Source organism: Aquarana catesbeiana, linkage group LG10 (assembly GCF_042186555.1).
Source record: "Aquarana catesbeiana isolate 2022-GZ linkage group LG10, ASM4218655v1, whole genome shotgun sequence".
NCBI classification, from domain to species: Eukaryota; Metazoa; Chordata; class Amphibia; order Anura; family Ranidae; genus Aquarana; species Aquarana catesbeiana.
The window spans coordinates 188,794,432-188,813,697 of record NC_133333.1 but is presented as its reverse complement, the minus strand read 5'-3'; positions in this window follow the sequence as shown (position 1 = coordinate 188,813,697).

Genomic DNA, 19,266 nt, shown 5'->3' with positions numbered 1-19,266 from the left:
CTACAAAATTTCCAGCCCCTCCTCGATCCCCCCCCGCTACCTTTTGAGAGATACACAGGTCCCAAAAGACAGTGGGACCGTTCAAAAAGCACAGCACGACACACGCATGCGCAGTAGGAAACATACTGTTTTTCTTAGTGAAGATGCCGGTGCCTGCACCTGGATCCAATGAATGAATCGGCTTGGGATGGCGGCATTGCGGGACCCCTGGTCAGCTAAGTGTCCTTATATTAAAAGTCAGCAGCTACAGTATTTGTAGCTGCTCACTTTTATTTTTTTTGTACAGTCTGGAGCTCCTCTTTAAGGAGTATTCACTGCTGCTTAATTTACATACAGAGACAGAGAAATGTCATTTAGCAACAATTTAGGTGGCATATATATTTTTTTGTAAATGTCACGTTTGCTTTAGTACATTGGGGGTTATTTACGAAAGGCAAATGCACTTTGCACTACAAGTGCAAACTACAAGTGCAAAGTGCACTTGGAAGTGCAGTCGCTGTAAATCTGAGGGGTAGATCTGAAATGAGGGGAAGCTCTGCTGATTTTATTATCCAATCATGTGCAAGCTAAAATGCTGTTTTTTATTTTCCTTGCATGTCACCCTCAGATCTACAGCGTCTGCACTTCCAAGTGTATTTTTAGTGCAATTTCAAGTGTACTTTGCACTTGTAGTTTGCACTTGTAGTGCAAAGTGCATTTGCCTTTCGTAAATAACCCCCACTGTCTCTTCATGTGCAGGTTTAAAGCGGTAATAAACCCAAAAACAAAACTAATATGTTACAGCTTACTAATCCTTACATGTGATGGCTACATTACAGGCAGCCACCCTGGTTACAAACAAGATAGGTTCTGTAGGTTTGTTCTTAAGTTGAATTTGTATGTAAGTTGGAACAGGTACATTTTCTTATGTGTAGCTCCAGCCAAAAAAACAATTTTTAAGCTTTTTGGATAGCATAGAGAAGGGTTAACATCCCTGTAACATTTGTTTTGCTGTATATGTCCCTGTTCAGAAGATTTCACCTCCCTTTCTGTCCCAATGACAATTGAACATTTTAGGTTGTTGTGGAAACAAGGATTGATGATAAAGCTTCAGTGGAGACACCTGTTTCCCATGGTAACTCCTACAGGAGAGAATTTCCCTTCCTAGGGGTAGATTTCCTGTCACTTCCTGTTGTTTCCCTCCGTTTGTAAGTAGGAGTTGTTTGTAAGTTGGTTGTAACCCCGGGGACCACCTGTATTTCCTTTGTTTCACCTGGTGATACTGCGAATAACACACCTCCTGTTTAGGGTGTCTGCATTATTTTTTTTTTAAGGTGGACCTGGAAATGGAGCGAGTACAAAGAAGGGCAACAAAGCTAATAAAGGGTCTGGAGGATCTTAGTTATGAGGAAAGGTTGCGAGCACTGAACTTATTCTCTCTGGAGAAGAGACGCTTGAGAGGGGATATGATTTCAATTTACAAATACTGTACTGGTGACCCCACAATAGGGATAAAACTTTTTCGCAGAAGAGAGTTTAATAAGACTCGTGGCCACTCATTACAATTAGAAGAAAAGAGGTTTAACCTTAAACTACGTAGAGGGTTCTTTACTGTAAGAGCGGCAAGGATGTGGAATTCCCTTCCACAGGCGGTGGTCTCAGCGGGGAGCATTGATAGCTTCAAGAAACTATTAGATAATCACCTGAATGACCGCAATATACAGGGATATGTAATGTAATACTGACACATAATCACACACATAGGTTGGACTTGATGGACTTGTGTCTTTTTTCAATCTCACCTACTATGTAACTATGTAACTATGTGACCTCCTCTTGAAGTAGTAAAGCAGACAGCAGCAATGTCATTCTGGGGACCAGAAGTGTTATGCCCTGTACACACGGTCGGATTTTCCAACGGAAAATGTGTGATAGGACCTTGTTGTCGGAAATTCCGACCGTGTGTGGGCTCCATCACACATTTTCGGAATTTCCGACACACAAAGTTTGAGAGCAGGCTATAAAATTTTCCGACAACAAAATCCGTTGTCGGAAATTCCAATCGTGTGTACACAAATCCGACGCACAAAATGCCACGCATGCTCAGAATAAATTAGGAGACAAAAGCTATCGGCTACTGCCCCGTTTATAGTCCCGACATACGTGTTTTATGTCACCGCGTTTAGAACGATCGGATTTTCCGACAACTTTGTGTGACCGTGTGCATGCAAGACAAGTTTGAGCCAACATCCGTTGGAAAAAATCCGTGGATTTTGTTGTCGGAATGTCCGATCAATGTCCGATCATGTGTACGGGGCATTAGACTGGCAGACATAGATGGACTAACAAATTAAAGCTGAATTCCAACTAACAGTATACAAGCAGCTACAGCAAACAGAACACTTTTCCATCTCCTCATCACCATAAGATAAAAATGGTATAGAAGGAATTTTTATAGGGTTGCCACCTGTTCTTCAAGCCACACCAGAAAAGGTTAGTGCAGCACTGCAATTTTTTTTAAGGGGGGACATTGTGACTTTGTTGTAAAGGGAACTCTGATGTAAGGGGGTTTCTGCCCCACCATAGCCCCCACTTACAACAGAGTTTCCAGCATTCCATCTTAAATCAGGGTTCTCAAAGTCCTCCTTACATCAGAGTCCCCAAAGCACCCTTTATATCTGAGTCCCCCTACCTTAGTGTATTCACTTGGAGGCAGGAGAGGGAAGGGAGGAAGAAGGGATACTTCAGTCACAAGACAGTGGATGGTGAGCTCACTTGCTTGAGAAAGGAGACTCAGGCATCGTCACCTTTTATGCACAATGTATCTGCTGGCTGCTTGGCTTCAATTTCCCCTTTTCTGAGGCACAGCATGTTGGGGATTGTAGTGTTGGGGGGGGGGGGGCAGACACAGAGGGATAGGGAAGGAGGAGGAGGAGCAGATTGAGCCCTCTCTTCTCTCCTATCTGTGCAGGGGGGCAGTGTGAGAGATAGTATCACAGACACTCAGCTTAAATTGTCTGCCAGTCCTGCAGACAGCTCGCAACCCTTGTGAATAGGGTGTGCCCAGGCACACCCGGTCCGTGTGTGAGCCTATGCACTCAGTGATTGTGGTACACAGTTACTAGGGAGACCACAGTCCAGTCCAATTCTTGAACATTTTCTTTGTTTCTCATGTATTTATGGTCACAGAGTTTTTAAAGTGGTTATAAAGGTAAACTTTTTTTACCTTAATGCATTTTGGGGGTCATTTACTTAAGAGCTGCAACGCTAATTAGCGCTAATTACCGCAAATAAGCGCTAATCACGCTAATTAGCACTAAAATGGTATTCACTATAGTGCTGGTAAAAAAATACTCCCAAAATCAAATTTAATATAGTTCCCTGAAACCAAATAGTGCCCAAACCCTTATGCCCTGTACACATTGTCGGATTTTCTGATGGAAAATGTGTGATAGGACCTTGTTGTCGAAAATTCCAACCTTGTGTGGGCTCCATCACACATTTTCCATCGGAATTTCCGACACACAAAGTTTGAGAAATGCTATAAAATTTTCCGACAACAAAATCCGTTGTCGGAAATTCCAATCGTGTGTACACAAATCCGACGCACAAAGTGCCACGCATGCTCAGAATAAATTAAGAGACAAAAGCTATTGGCTACTACCCCGTTTATAGTCCCGACGTACGTGTTTTAAGTCACCACGTTCAGAAAGATCAGATTTTCCGACAACTTTGTGTGACCGTGTGTATGCAAGACAAGTTTGAGCCAACATCCGTCTGAAAAAATCCATGGATTTTGTTGTCAGAATGTCCGATCAATGTCCGACCGTGTGTACAGGGCATTACTCTGCTAAAACCTGGAGTAGTGCACATTGAAATAATTGACTAAATAGTACTAAAATAAGCGGTATATTAATTAAAGATAATCTGCTTTTAAACTGTGTGAAAAAAGTGATTTCCACACTGAAATATCTTTAAAATAGATGCCAACACAACTGAGCATGTTCAGACCTGCAAATAGCCCTCATTTTAGCTCCAGTGTCTCTTTAACAGGGTGCTATAGTAAATACCAGAATGAGCGCCTTGTTAACCGCTTCCGGACCAACCGCCGCAGTTTTACTGTGGCAGGTTGGCTCCCCTGCACGAAATCACGTAACTATACGTTGGCTCACAGGGTCTGGATAGCAGCGGGGGTGCAGATGCTCGTGGCCGACGGCTATTGTCTTTTGTCACATTTCACTGCTTTTTTTTGGTGAATGGGTAGGGGTACAATGTACCCCTACCCATTCACATGGGGGGTGGAATCTGGGGGCCCCCTTGTTAAAGGGAGCTTCCAGATTCCGATAAGCCCCCTGCCTGCAGACCCCCACAACCACTGGGGAAGGGTTGTGGGGATGAGGCCCTTGTCCCCACACAAGGTGTTTTGGGGGGACCCCAAAGCACCCTCCCCATGTTGAGAGCATGTGGCCTGGTACGGTTCGAGGGGGGGCGCTCTCTTGTCCCCCCTCTTTTCCTGCGGCCTGCCAGGTTGCGTGCTCGGATAAGGGTCTGGTATGGATTTGGGGGGGCCCCCCCACACCATTTTTTTTTTCAAATTTTGGCGCGGGGTTCCCCTTAATATCTATACCAGACCATAAGGGTCTGGTGTGGATTTTGGGGGGACCCCCACGCAATTTTTTTTCTTATTATGATGTTTGGTTCCCCTTAATAATCATACCAGACCCAAAGGGCCTAGTAATGGACTGGGGGGGAACTAACGTTGTTTTTTTCAATGATTTTTATCTATATAGCCAGGATCCGACAATACATTACAGCCGCAAGCAGTTTTAAAAGACATTTTTTCCTTTAGAAATGTCATTTTTACTTTACAGGCATACTAAGGACACCCCAAAGGCACGATATTTAAAGGAATATTTAATTTTTATTGTTACACTTTAAGCATTATTAAAATCACTGCTCCTGAAAAAAACTGCAGTTTTTAAAACTTTTTTTTTTGCATTGATACATGTCCCCTGGTGCAGGACCCGGGTCCCCATACACTATTTATGGCAATAACTTGCATATAAACCTTTAAAATTAGCACTTTTGATTTTCCATGTTCATGTCCCATAGACTTTAACAGTGTTCGCACAAATTTTTGTCCTGTTCGCAAGTTCTGGTGCGAACTGAACCAGGGTTGTTCGGCTCATCCCTACCCAATAGCCAATGTCACATGAGCATGGTTGGTACCATAATATTAATGCCTCAAATGCAAAACATTATTGTATAGAACAAAAAGAATCAAGCCATGGGTTTGAATCCCACCAATGGTATCACCTCCTGAAAACCTACATTGTACTCAGCAGCATAATTAGCGAATGCATATCAGTTTTGTTTATTCCATCATTTTAACTCTTCAAATGCATGCAATGGTATGTAATGCTAATGTAATGGAAAAAAATGGCGTAGGGTCTCCCCCCCAGTGCATATCAGGCCCTTCGGATCTGGTATGGGTTTTAAGGGGAAACCTGTGCCAAAATTTTTAAAAAAATGACGTAGGGGTCCCCCCAAAATCCATAACAGACCCTTACCCATTATTAAAATCTCTGCTCCTGAAAAAAACTGCAGTTTTAAAGACATTTTTTCCAATTGATACATGTCCCCTGGGGCAGGACCCAGGTCCCCGTACACTTTTTATGGCAAATAACTTTCATATAAGCCTTCAGTGAGAACTTTGGATTTTGCAGGTTCGAGCCCCATTGACTTCCACTATTCCCGCATATGTGATCTGACAGGCATGTTTGCCGGCAATAGCGCTGCTTTCCATTTGCATTAGCACTCAGTTTCTGAGAGTTGAAGTCTTAATTGACCTTAATTGGGCACTATTTTCCGGGACTGCAGGATCATTTTTCGGCGCTATAGTAAATGACCCCCTTTATGCATTAAGGTAAAAACTTTCTATGTATAGCTCATCTCGGCCCCTTGCCCCCTCGTCACTAGCTTTGATTGACAGCAGCAAGAGCCAATGGCTCCCACTGCCTCAACAAAGCCTATGAGACCAGGAAGAGAGGGGAGAGACAGGCATAGCACTGAATCGAATGAGGGCTCAGGTAAGTGTAAGGCTCGGTTCACACCCAAACCAGCCGCGGATCGCACAGGAATGCTATTCGTTCCTGTTCTCTGTTTCAGGGACGAATCAGGGCCAAATCTTTGCCTGAATTCGACCCTGAAACATTGGAGCCAAAGACGCAAGTTTCTGTGCAGAGTTTCTTTTTTATCATTAGATCTAAGATCTTTATACAAAAAACTATCTATATTTTATGAAACAAACAAAAAATCTATCCAGGTGGTCAATCTTATCATTCTTCTAATACGGCTGAATATATTAAAGAAAAATCCTCTTCTGGAAATTTTTCATCTCTTCAGAACCTTACCAATACTTATTGCTGCAGAGATCAGAGAGGTAAAATTGCTCAAGGGGGACTAAAACACAATGCTGTAGTCACTGAAACCTGATTCTTTGTGTTCTTTGTATTACATGCAAAGAGTGTCTGAGCAGACTAAGGGTTCAGATAAAACTCATACATGTTTGAGGTAGCAGAAATGAAATTCCATAAAGGCAAAATTTCTTATTCAAAGTAAGAAGTCTCACATTGTAGAATAAAGTAGTTATATGGACTGGCTACATAAAAAATATATCACAAGTATGACCTTTAAAACTTCTTGAAAATAGCCCTTTTCTAATCTAAGTTTTTCCTCACTCCTACAATAAATAAATAATGTAATGCATGCTTTTAATATATTTTAGCTTGACTAATGTAACAACCTGTTCTTGGACCTGCAGACCACTCATATTCTACCTGAACTGCGTTGGTGAACTTTTCTTGTTTTCTAAGTTCTGTTTTTGTCTCTCAGTCCAACCATTGGATGACACTTACCAAGATTTCTATCAAGGGAGATCTTAACATTTTTCTCCATCCTTGAACCTTTTTATAATTATCTAAAGTGTTAATTATAATTATCTAAAGGAGGGCATGGTTCTCACACAGACTGGACTTCAAACATGTCTGCCTTTGTTCATTACCTTTACATAGTGAATTGATAGGATTGGTAGTTTACACATTAAAGATAAGGGGCACTATTCAATAAGGAGCTTGAGACACCTTTTTTGGCGGTATTGGCCCATTAGAAAGTCCTGCATCCAAATAATGAAAGCAGTTTCTTTAAAAGTTCCGACACATGCAACAGATTCAGTTAGTTATTTTGTTCCACTTTAACAATGTGTCACTATAGCTGCAACCATTTCAGAAATAATGGCTGCCAGTTTGTAATGAATGTAACCAGAAGTAAAAAAGACCCACTATAAGTGGATGTGCAGAGACAGACCAGGGTGCTTAGGGGGTAGTGGGGGTGGTGTGGTAACTTTATTATTGTGTGTTGTTTTCTTAGGATTCAGGCTGCCAGCATCCTAGCAACTAATGACGTGGGGACTGAACTTGGACAGTAAGCACTTTTTTGGGATACTGAGAGATTAGTGACCTACCAGGTCCACCTTCCTTGTGGTTGACAGTAGTTTGCAGTGGGCAGATTCTATAGTCACTATTGGGCTGTCTATCTGTCATGAAATCTGCCCATCTTTCTTTCCCATCAGGCTCTGCCCCTTACCTCCCACAAAGCAGGGGCTTCATTCCCACAATCATGGGGATGTGGGGTCTGCGGGCGGGGGGCTTATCAGAATCTGGAAGCCTCCTTTAACAAGGGGCCCCCAGATCCCACCCCCCATGTAAATGAGTATGGGGTACATAGTAACCCTACCCATTCACCAAAAAAAGTGTCAAAAAATAATAAAGACACAGAGCCAGTTTTTGATAATTCCTTTATTAAAAAATGAAAATCAGTGTCCTGCCGATGTAGATCCATTATCAATCACAACCCCACTGCCACCTCTGGACCCGGAAAAAAACGCTCCGCTATCAACTAAGGTAATTCGCCAAATGCCTGTCTTACCCTTTGACAGTTCTTATACAGGTAAGGGGCGGAGCCACCTGGTGCCGTCACCTGGTGGCACCACCCCTTGTGACATCAGGGACTGGTGGAAGTGTGGTCACTGATGTCACAAGGGCCGGTTGGCCCCGCCCTTACCTATATAACAATTGTCAAACGGCAAGCCAGGCATTCATCAGTTCGCCTTAGTTGACAGCGGAGCATTTTTTTTTTTTGGATCCGGCAGAGCGGCAGGTATCGTGATTGATGATGGATTTACACTGGGGGGACACTGGTTCTATTTTTTATTTTCTAAAAAAGGAATTGTCAAAAACTGTGTTTTTATTATATTTTGACACTTTTTTGGCGAATGGGTAGGGTTACTATGTACCCCATATTCATTCACATGGGGGGGGCGTGATCTGGGGGCTTCCTTGTTAAAGAGGGCTTTTCAATTCCTATAAGCCCTCTGCCCGCCGTCCCCCTCAACATGGGGACAAGGTGCTTTGGGGTGGGGGGCAGAGCCCCCCTGTAAGAGAACTGCCATTGCGCTCCGGGCGCACTCGCGCATGCGCGCGCGCATACAGAATTCTGCCAATCGCAGATGCTCCAATGCGCATGCGCAGAGCAGTGTGCGCACCCGCAGAAGCGCGTCCACGCTGCCCTTTGGCGTCAGACGGCCTATTTAAGGGGTGCACTAACTTCTGATGGTTGCTGACAGATCTTCAGCTGTTCCTGTACCCGTATCCTGTTGTTGTTACCTGCCTGATACCTGTTGCTGAACCTTGGCTATCCCTGACCTTGCTGCTGGACTCTACTATTCTTCTGGTTATCGGTTCCTGATCCCGGCCTCCTATTTGACCCTGCTCCTGCCTGATGACTTGGTACCTCACTGCCCACCTGCTACTGAACCCGGCTATCCTTGTGACTACGCTCCTGTCTGATGTTTGGCTCTTCTTTGCAACCCGAATATCTTCATCTTCATTCCAGCCACCTGCTGTGACTTCCTGCCTTCCAAGAGTCGCATCTTCTGCTTCAGGCCTCCAGGGCTACATCTGCAGGCACTCGTGTTCCTCCAGTCCCTTGGTTCCTCCTGTCTCCACTCCCAGAGGGTCCAGGGCCGGAGATACAAGAGAGGCTGACCTCGTCATTTCAGACTCCAACCAGGTACGTGACACCCTCTGCCCCAAAACACCCACCCCCCCATGTTGAGGACATGTGGCCTCGTATGGTGTAGGAGGAGGGGAGCTGCCCGCTCATCTTCTCCCCTTTCCTGGCCTGCAAAGCTGCATGCTCTTATAAGGGTATGGATTTTGGGGGAACCCCATGCCATTTCTTTTAAAATTTTGCCATTTTTTTAAACATTTTTCTATTGCTGGCAATGGCATTGTATTGCCAGCAATTTAAATGTCATTTCATGCATTTTTTTTCTTTAGAAACTTTATTTTCGCTGCAGCATGTTCTATACATGCTACAAATGCACCTCTTTACAGGCAGACTAAGAGGACCCCCCAGACACTAAATTTAAAGACATTTTTCAATTTTATTGTTGCACTTTAAGATACTTAAAATTCACTGCACTTGTAAAAACGTTTTTTTTTTTTTTTTTAAATGTTTGCATTGATACATGTCCCCCAGGGCAGTACCCAGGACCCCATATCCTTTTTATGGCCAATTACTTCCATATAAGCCTTCAAAATGGGGAATTTCGATTTTTCAGGTTCAGGTCCCTATTAATAGGACTAGAACTTTTTCTCTGTTTAGGAGTTCTGGTGCGAACCTAACAGGGGGGTACTCAGCCCATCTCTAACCCTAACATTTTGTCCACATTTCACATGACCTCTTCTCCTTCACTCTTATAACTCTACACTCTTATCTTCAGGAGTTCACACAGATGTTACATGTACATCTCCCCTTTACATTGTATCTGGAATTCATCAACCCTGGAAACCCTTATGCCGCGTACACATGAGCGGACTTTACGGCAGACTTTGTCCGGCGGACCGAACTCCGTTGGACAATTCGATTGTGTGTGGGCTCCAGTGGACTTTTTTTTCCCAAAAGTTCGACGGACCTAGAAATGAAACATGTTTCAAATCTTTCCAACGGACTCGAGTCCGGTCGAAAAATCCGCTCGTCTGTATGCCAGTCTGACTGGCTAAAACCGACGCTAGGGCAGCTATTGGCTACTGACTATCAACTTCCTTATTTTAGTCCAGTCGTACGTCATCACGTACGAATCCGTGGGACTTTGGTGTGATCGTGTGTGTCCAAGTCTGTCCGTTTGTAAGTCTGGCGCACCTACGCTACAAAGTCCATCGGAATGATCATCGGACCAAGTCTGCCGTAAAGTCCACTCGTGTGTACGCGGCATTAGAATTCAACTCTTCAGGCAATTATACAATTTGACTTAGGATATTCTTCTGGCCACTGATCTCACAATGCTTTTTATGCTACAGTGTGACTTTTTACAGTATACTGCACATGTTTTCCACAGTCCTTGTACTCTCAAAATGCTCTGTAATTACTGTCCACAAGTGAAAATCTAGCAGACACACATAAACTTCAGGACAAAATATTATCTCTAAAAACTCTTTCATTACATACACTTCATTCTAAGGCCATTTCTGATGTGCTTCCTGTTTTTTTTTTTATTTGTTGCCACTGCTATCCGCAGGAGAAATAGTACACTGTGATTACCTACGGTTATGTGCAGATACGGTCCTGGACGTAGCCAAATTGATTTTTTTTAACCGCACAAAACCCCATGTAACGAAACTGTTGCTAAATGCAGTGTGTGAATGGGGCCATAGGAAAGCACTGTGTGAGTTTAGGTGCGGTAGATAACGTCATCTATCCGGAGCTAAAAGCTGAATTCTATCTGCCTGTGTGAAAGGGGCCTAACACTTGGCAGCTATTTAGAAACCAGCAACTGTTTAATCAACAAAAACTTTGGCCTGGAGTAGTGATGAGCTAAAGTTAAAGCCGAACCCAGTTCAGCCTGAACTTGCAAGAAACTCTCACATAATAGCAGCTTACCCAATCAGCTGTGGCTGGCAAATTTATCATCCTGCACATAACAAAGGGATGGGGATGTTTGTGATGTTTGGCTGTGGGGTGGGAAATCCCCTGGCTGCAGCTGATTGGTCCAGCAACTTGCTCTCACTTGACATATCCTATCCCTTGACATGGGGGTTATTTGCAAAAGGCAAATCCACTTTGCACTACAAGTGCAAACTACAAGTGCAAAGTGCACTTGAAATAGCACTGAAAGTGCACTAACCCCCAAAGTCCTTTTGGACAAAACGTGTCAGAACCATCCCATGCATGCAAGCCACACACCCACCTATACTTCAAATGGGGGATACAGAGAGAGCATCAGCTTCCTTCTAGCAAGTGAGAAATGCTGCAGTGTTGATTCATTCCTGTGTCTCCTATTGAAAGTGTTGCCACAGATGTGGACCTGTCAGATGGGAGAATAAAAGTTGTTTGTGGATTGATACAATGTAAGGTGAAGGCAGAGATTTTTTTTATGATTACAAGCACTGTTTGGGAGTGATAAATTAGCACTTTGTAATGTGAGTTGATTTAATTATATTTTAATAAAAGGTTTTAAAACATTAATACACTATTGCAAGTATTTTTGCTTTGCCGGCATTGTTGAGAATTAATGGTTGTTATAGTGGAGTTTAAGGAAGATGTATAGGAAGAGAATCAGCACTGATAATAACATCAAGCGTGCCTAGACCTTGTTGAGATAAAGGTCAAATACGTCCTGTGAGTGATTTCAGACAAAGACCCGTGCTGGGTATATGAAGTGGAGAGCTGCGTTTCCACAGTTTTGTTTTATCTGTAAAAAAGAAGTAAAGTAAGGACATTTTTTTATATTTTTGAGAGACTTTTTTTAAAAAATTGATTTGATTGTAGCCGTATTAGTGCAATTGTGACAGAGAAAATTGAGTACTGTCCGTGATACTTTTTTTATTTGCACTAACATACAATTTTTCAGGACAAGCTTTCGGGGTATGTCCCCTTCTTCAAGGTACTGCTTGGACCTTGAAGAAGGGGACATACCCCGAAAGCTTGTCCTGAAAAATTGTATGTTAGTGCAAATAAAAAAAGTATCACGGACAGTACTCAATTTTCTCTTTTAAAAATTGCAAATGATTACATTGTTGCACAGTTTTATTGGAGTTGTTTTAAATATATACAGTACATTGCAGAAGTTGTGTAGATATTAATATTATTTAAAGGAATAGAGGTTATGGTTATTTAATTTTATTTATATTTTTAGTAGCACAAACATATTTATTTTTTCAATATTTGCGCTATTCTTTGAAATACAAAATTTTGGGTGTTTGACTTAACACTATTTAATAGGGATATTTAGTGTATGGTAAAAGCTAACAAGGCTGGCCAGCCATGCATGGGTCAGCTAACAAGGCTGGCCAGCCATACATGGGTCAGATTTGCCAATCAGCAAATAAAAAAGTAAATGGATTCCCCCATCCACACAAGCAAGGTAGATGAAGGAATCCTTCCCTCTGTGTTATTTGTAGTCTAACAAGTAGAGGGACTCCTCCAGTGTTAGAACACACTGATCATTTCTGTAGCAGTGTGTATAATAGGTGTTTTTCACTTTTATTTCACATGTTTCTTCAAAAGAAAGGAAGGAAGCAAGGTCGTTTCTGACCTTTGGCTTGTTCCTCAACTACTCTTCTGCTTAATCCCAACCTGCCACTATTCATTACTGACCTTTGGCTGGTTTACTGACTACGCTTCTATACTTGATCCCTACCTGCAATATCTGCTACTGGACCCCAGCTTGCTCACCTCCTGGTGGGGCGATCCTGAGGACCACGACCTGGTACTAACATGCAGCAAATCCCATCTCCACCATCAGGAGCTATGGTAAATACGGGTTGGTGCTCTAGACCCTGCACTTCAGGTGAACCCGTGTCATCAGCCAGGGTGACCTGCTTGTATACCTGCCCCGCTTGTCAGTGGGTGCTCCTCCATTTGTTTTAGCTACTGGTCTCCAAGCCTGACTCCAGACTGTGACAATTATACATGACAGCTTCCCGCTGTCAATAGTTGTTAAGGTTGCCAGTGGGTGCAGGTGAAAGTGAGGTCCCTCCCAAATTCTATACCATATCTAAATGGATCAACATAGGTCTAAGATTTTTGGGAAAACCTCACAAAAAACAAAAGAAAACAAGAAAAATAAAGCTTATGGTCCCTCTTAAAGATCCAAGCCCTTATCTGAGCATGCAGCTTGGCTGGCGAGCACCCCTTCCTGTACAATACAAAGACACATGCAATCAACATTGTGCGTACTTTGCATCTTGTTCCCATATTGATGAGGAAAATGGCCTCTTTCAACAACCCTGGAAATGTGGTTGTGTGGGGTCATACATGGATTGAAATTTGGCCAGTTCAGAAGGGACTGGACGATTTTTGATCCATATATGGGCAGGGTGGTTGTACAATCTACCGATTGACTTTTGTGCAGCCACCCTGTTGAAAATTTTCCACCAAGCTGTATTTTCTGATGGTGGGGAATTCTCCTGCTGTCAGAATACAATAGTATGGGGAGGATTTAAGATGGATGGGGGATTGAGTCTTTTTTTTTTTTTTTTCTTAACCCACTGGTTCAAAAAAAATATGTGGGCTTCCTGAGATGTTTTGTATTAGCAGCCATGCTTATAACAAATGCAAACATTATTACTGTTGTGTTTTATTTTTTATTCAATATATTATGTTTTTACTACCATTGCTAACCTCACCCTCTCTCTCCACCAAGTTAGTGCAGAAATTCTTTAGTCCCTAGCTTCTTATTTTTCCCACCTTATTATTGCAGTTCTCTTCCTCCCTACACATCCTAGTTAAAAATCACCTACAGCCTTCTGGACATTGTATTCTCCCCACTGAAGTACAACACATCCCTGAGAACCTGTATTGAATTGAAAAATTAGTCCTGTTACATAAAATACCAAACCCTTCCTCTCTGCTTCAACTTTCAACCACTTAATTAAAGGATATTAAATGAAAAGAGATGGGGGGAAGGGGAATGGGGGAATGTTGGGACTTTGTGCGAAGCACACTTCCCAACACTTGTGTGAAGCACACTTTGCTGATACACTTTATTTACAATTTTTCCACAGAAGCCCTATGGGCCTTCACCCAGCACTTATTACAACCACAGTTACTTATTAGGGATGAAATCACTATTGATGCTCACTTCTTGTTCTCTGTTCACCGCTGTGTCGCCACAATTATCGCCACCTCAGTTCCCGTAGTGCTACCAATACTACCATTTATATGGCATTTATATTTCATTACAGACATACCTATATCGCATTTGCTCCTGATGAGTGGAAGTGAAATGTGCATAGAGATTTCCATTGATGTATTGTCACAGTTACTATGTGTCTACTATGAGGCTACCTTGAAGCATTTTGAATCAATTTTAAAACATCATGGGTGCAATCAATTATGTTTATATGCAAGTTTGGGTTATATTTAATATATTTTTAATGTATACCTTTTACTATGTAGGAACACTTATATGTGTGTGTGTGTATATATATATATATATATATATATATATATATATTTATTTATATATATTTATATATATATGTATTTATTTTATGTTATAGATTGTATATTTGTAACAAAGGGCGCTCACATGAGTGTAGACAGATAGGCTGCACACCCCATAAATGCATACAAAAAACTATGAAAACCCCCTATCGGGGCTTTAAAGCAGCCAATGAAATGCGCTATAGATAGTTGAAAAAATTAGTTTTATTAATACAAAAAGTATAAATAACATGTTAAAAAATTGACATGTTATTTATACTTTTTGTATTAATAAAACTAATTTTTTCAACTACCTATATTGCATTTCATTGGCTGCTTTAAAGCCCCGATAGGGGGTTTTCGTAGTTTTTTTTATAGATTGTATATTTGTATGTATTGCCTCACATGCATCTATGTGCACTACTAAATAATACATACTAAGGTATCCATTTGGTTCTAGTGGTGTCCTTACCACAAAGTCCCAACATTCCCCCATTTCCCTTCCCCCCTCTCTCTTCCCCCCTCTCTTTTCATTATAATTCAGGGATGTAGACACACAAACTCTACAGCAGTCGTGGTCTCATATAAAGTCCCAACATTTTTATTTTAAAAGGATATTTAAACCCAAGAATAAAACATGCAATATTATGCAGCTTACTAGTCTTTAGATGTGGCTGCCACAGAAGTTTTCCTATTTCAGGCCAAAAACCTCTTTCAGCAAGTACAGAAATGCCCGTTGATAATGCAAGAAATAAAATGTCCCTGTAACTTCCAGTCAATTGCACTGAAAATAAGAAATGTATTATACTTTTTCCAAGCTGTCTTTGGCAAACAACTTATTTCCCCTTCCACTCATGTAATGGAAGCAAAAAGAAGTAGTCGTCTTTCTAGTCCAAATCAGAAAAGTAACCAAGTGTAACAAACAATGGCTTCCTCAGTAGACACAGTGGAGTGAATGAGCATAGCTGCCCTAGGACAGGAAAATGAAATAAAGAAAATAAAGAAAAAAAACCTGAAAACAAGAATACAGCCACCACATTTAAGGAGTGGTGAGCTGGAATAAAATATATTTTTGTTATTGGGTTTAGATATGCTTTAACTTCTTAAAGCTTCTGTGTCTTTTTTGGTGTAGTGCATACAATGTAAAAAGAGATTAGGTAGATAGTGGCTTAAAAAAAAAATTGAATAGATGTTGTTTGAAAGGCAGTTTAATCATTCTTCATTCAATATGTATGCAATATATTCACAGTTAACAGGTTTAGCAGAATCTAGTCTTTCAATGATCTGGCAGAGTGGCTGTCCTGATCAGTTGAAGTGTGAACCTCTGTACGGACAACTGAAGCAGCAACTGCTATTTAAAAAAACCTTGCACCTTAAAGTCATCATTTCCACAGCAACTTAACTGCTCTATGATACAAAACCTTGTTGATCCTTATATCATATGTGATTGAATTTTAAACTAGTCTTTGTGAATACTGTCAGAAAGTATTCACTCAAGAATTAGCAGGCCCTCACTTTGTACAGTTTTTTTTTTTTTTAAATAAGAACCCATCAATGTTCCCTCACAACCACCAGATTCAATTTTCTATTCCATCTGTCAGTTGGTATCTGAAAGTCTAATTGGCTCCTGTGGGCAGCACAGAACCACTCAGAGAAAAAGGTCTAATGGAGGAAATCTTCAACAAATTGGATTTTATCTTCATGTTTTAGTGCTTTATGGAGGAATAAAAAGTAGAATCTGACAGGTAATTACAGACAAAAGAACTGTTCTTCCTTTATGCACTAATAAAGATGGAGCTCACTGTTCTTAGAGAAGGCACTTTTCACAGTAAAGCCCAATGATTTAAATAATGTCAGACTCCAAACTAGTTATAACTGAATATAATGTTAGAAGTGATACAAAAGAGGCCAAATGTGAGTATGCTCACAATTAAAATGGTAAAAAAGGTTAAAGACTTTTTACCTTAATGCATTCTCTGCATTGAAGTAAAAGCTCCTATCAACATTAGCTCCCCCCCCCCCAGTCTCCCCCTTAAACACTTACCTGTGTCTTCTCTTGATCCATCACTGTCCCATCTGCAGGAAATCTTCTCCCCTCTCCCCTCTCTCAAAGTCTTGGCTGAGAGCAGTGGGAGCCATTGGCTCCTGCTGCTGTCAGTCAAATCATGTGAGGAGGGGGCAGAGGGTGGGGCTGAGCCTTGCTGTGTGTGTCTATAGATACGTACAGCCTAAATTGAGATTGAGCCTGCAAGAGTGCTTGCAGGGGATGCCGGGAGACAGGGTTCAGGGCAAACAAAAACAAAAAAAAACTTAAAATCAATCTAAAAATTATCCAGTACAATACATATAACTCATAGATCATAACATCTATCCTTTGGTGTAATAAAAAGTTTAGAATTATGGGTAAAATAATTTGCATCAAATGATACAAAGGTAGGAAAATGGAACCTTAAATAGTGAATATTTAAATCTATGTGGGTATGGTTAGTCTTTTAGTGTGCAGATACAAGTGAATGTCTACAATTAAGATAAAACAGTACTTGTGATGTAGATAAATCTTAGCAAAGATGTACTAAAATTGAAGGAGAATTCATATTTCTGTGATATTTAAACCATTGCTCTCAATAACAGCTTGCCCTCCAGGAGCTAAAAACTCTTTGAAGCATGTTCATGTTATACAGGTGCTGGGAAGAGATTCTCAAATGCACAGTCTGTCCATTCGGCTTATTACCAAAGTCCTTCCTTCCAGCTAGAAGCCAGGAAAGCAGCAACAGTGACATAGCTCTGGCTAATTGTTATGGGAGCAGAAGTGATCCCACAATAGTTGTTGCACAACTAGAAAAAAAAATACTATTTATTTGCAGCATGTGAAGTGTGCCGTGTTGAACTGAAAGTGGAAAAGTGTGTGTGTGTGTGTGTGGGGGTGTGTGGCATAAACTTTCATGGTTAAATAGAACCTGAGATGGCTCGCTGTATACAATGCACACATATGTTGCAGTTCTTGTATTGACAACATATGCCTTAATTAGGGAACAACATATTACTTAATAAGGAACTACCTCATTAAAATACTACTAGGCAACCAGCAACTGCTGACATAATGAACACTTTGGTCAGGAGTACATGAACTACAATATAGCATTTAGAGTGATGAGGTCAGGAGTATGTTATGTATACAGTACAGTGATCAGGAGTATGCAATATATACCATAGTGTATGGGGTCAGGAGTATTTAATGTACATTGTGCAGAGGTTAGGAGAATATAACATATTGTACATAGTGCAGGGTTATCCCCCCCAGAACGTAGTGGTCAAGAGTCTGTAATGTAAAGCCCAGTGCAGTCAGGGGTATTTAAGGTATATTATACATGATATACAGTATTCCTGCTCACTTTATGATTTTGCTACACTCTGTGTTGCATACTCCTGAATGCTTATAGGTAGGTAGAGGTTACTGCTGCCCCAGCTGGGAGGGAGACAGCTAACACATTTCCCACATTTTCTGCTGAGCTCTGCCTCCCTCTTCCTGTGCTGTATATAAATGAGAGGAAGGCTGTCCACACTCACACAGTCTGAATGGGAAGAAAAGACAAAGGCTGGGTTCACATATGCGGGTTCATGTCTTGGGTTCGGTGCATGTCTGTTCACCGGTTCAGGTGCCTCACCTAAACCGGACCCAAACACGCACAGGACCCTTTTGCAATCTGCTCCGTGGCTGCTCTGGACCTGTTTGAACTGGCTCCATTAAGAGCCAGTCACACTTGCATGTCATGCGAATTGGATGCAGGGAAACCCACATTCAAATCGAACATATGTGAAGCCACCCTCAGACAAAATCTAACATGTGTCTCGAGCCATTACACAGAGCTACTGCAGCTGCCGGGAGGAGACTTAAACATACATTTGGAGATGAATGCTCTGCCTGGTGCCGTTGCTGGAGTCTGGGTGGCCTGTATCCTACCAAAGCTGGAGTTAAATTCCAGATATGGACTCACCAACATTGGACTTTGCTTGAACAGGTATACTGGGGGAGCCACAAGCCTGTAGTTAGAGATTAGGGATGCTAGGGAATGTCTGCACTTTATCTTGGACTGTCAAATGTTGTTGTCATTATGTTAATTTTTTTCTTCAAGTAAAATGTTTGAAATGTTGTCTTTGTCTTGTTTGAAGTTACTAAAGGAGTGCAATGCAAGTAACTGGCACATATAGTCTACAACTCAGGTCACTAAGCACTTTGGGGTATGTAGACATCCGTACAAAAGTTAATACAGTACAGAGTGGGTTTCAAAGGGTTCTCTAGCAGCTGGTTGTTAAGCATGTACATGTGGCAGGTGAGATGGCCTCTTGCAGCGAGGGAGATGTTGTCTGCATTATTTCAGCCGTGATCAGTCTCCCATAGCAAAGGGAGCAGATCTGCACTGTTAGGGCCATCATCTTGTACACAGGTACAGAAGAGTTAAGTTAAGTGAAGTGCATGCATGAAATCTGCACTAGGTGCACGGCGGAACCTCATACCATTACCATAATGTAATTTACTGGAAATTTGGAGAGGGTATTGGCTCTGTGTGTCCCTCCAAAATGCACAAGTAATCATGGTGATGCTTATTACATCAATATAGTTTACTATAGTTTGTTCACGTTTGTTATCTACCAGGTCGTGAGCATGGCTCAAGTAAAAGGTACCCCATGTGTATGGCAGTGACTCTATTCAAAGTGCCTAGCATAGCCCAGAAGCACCCA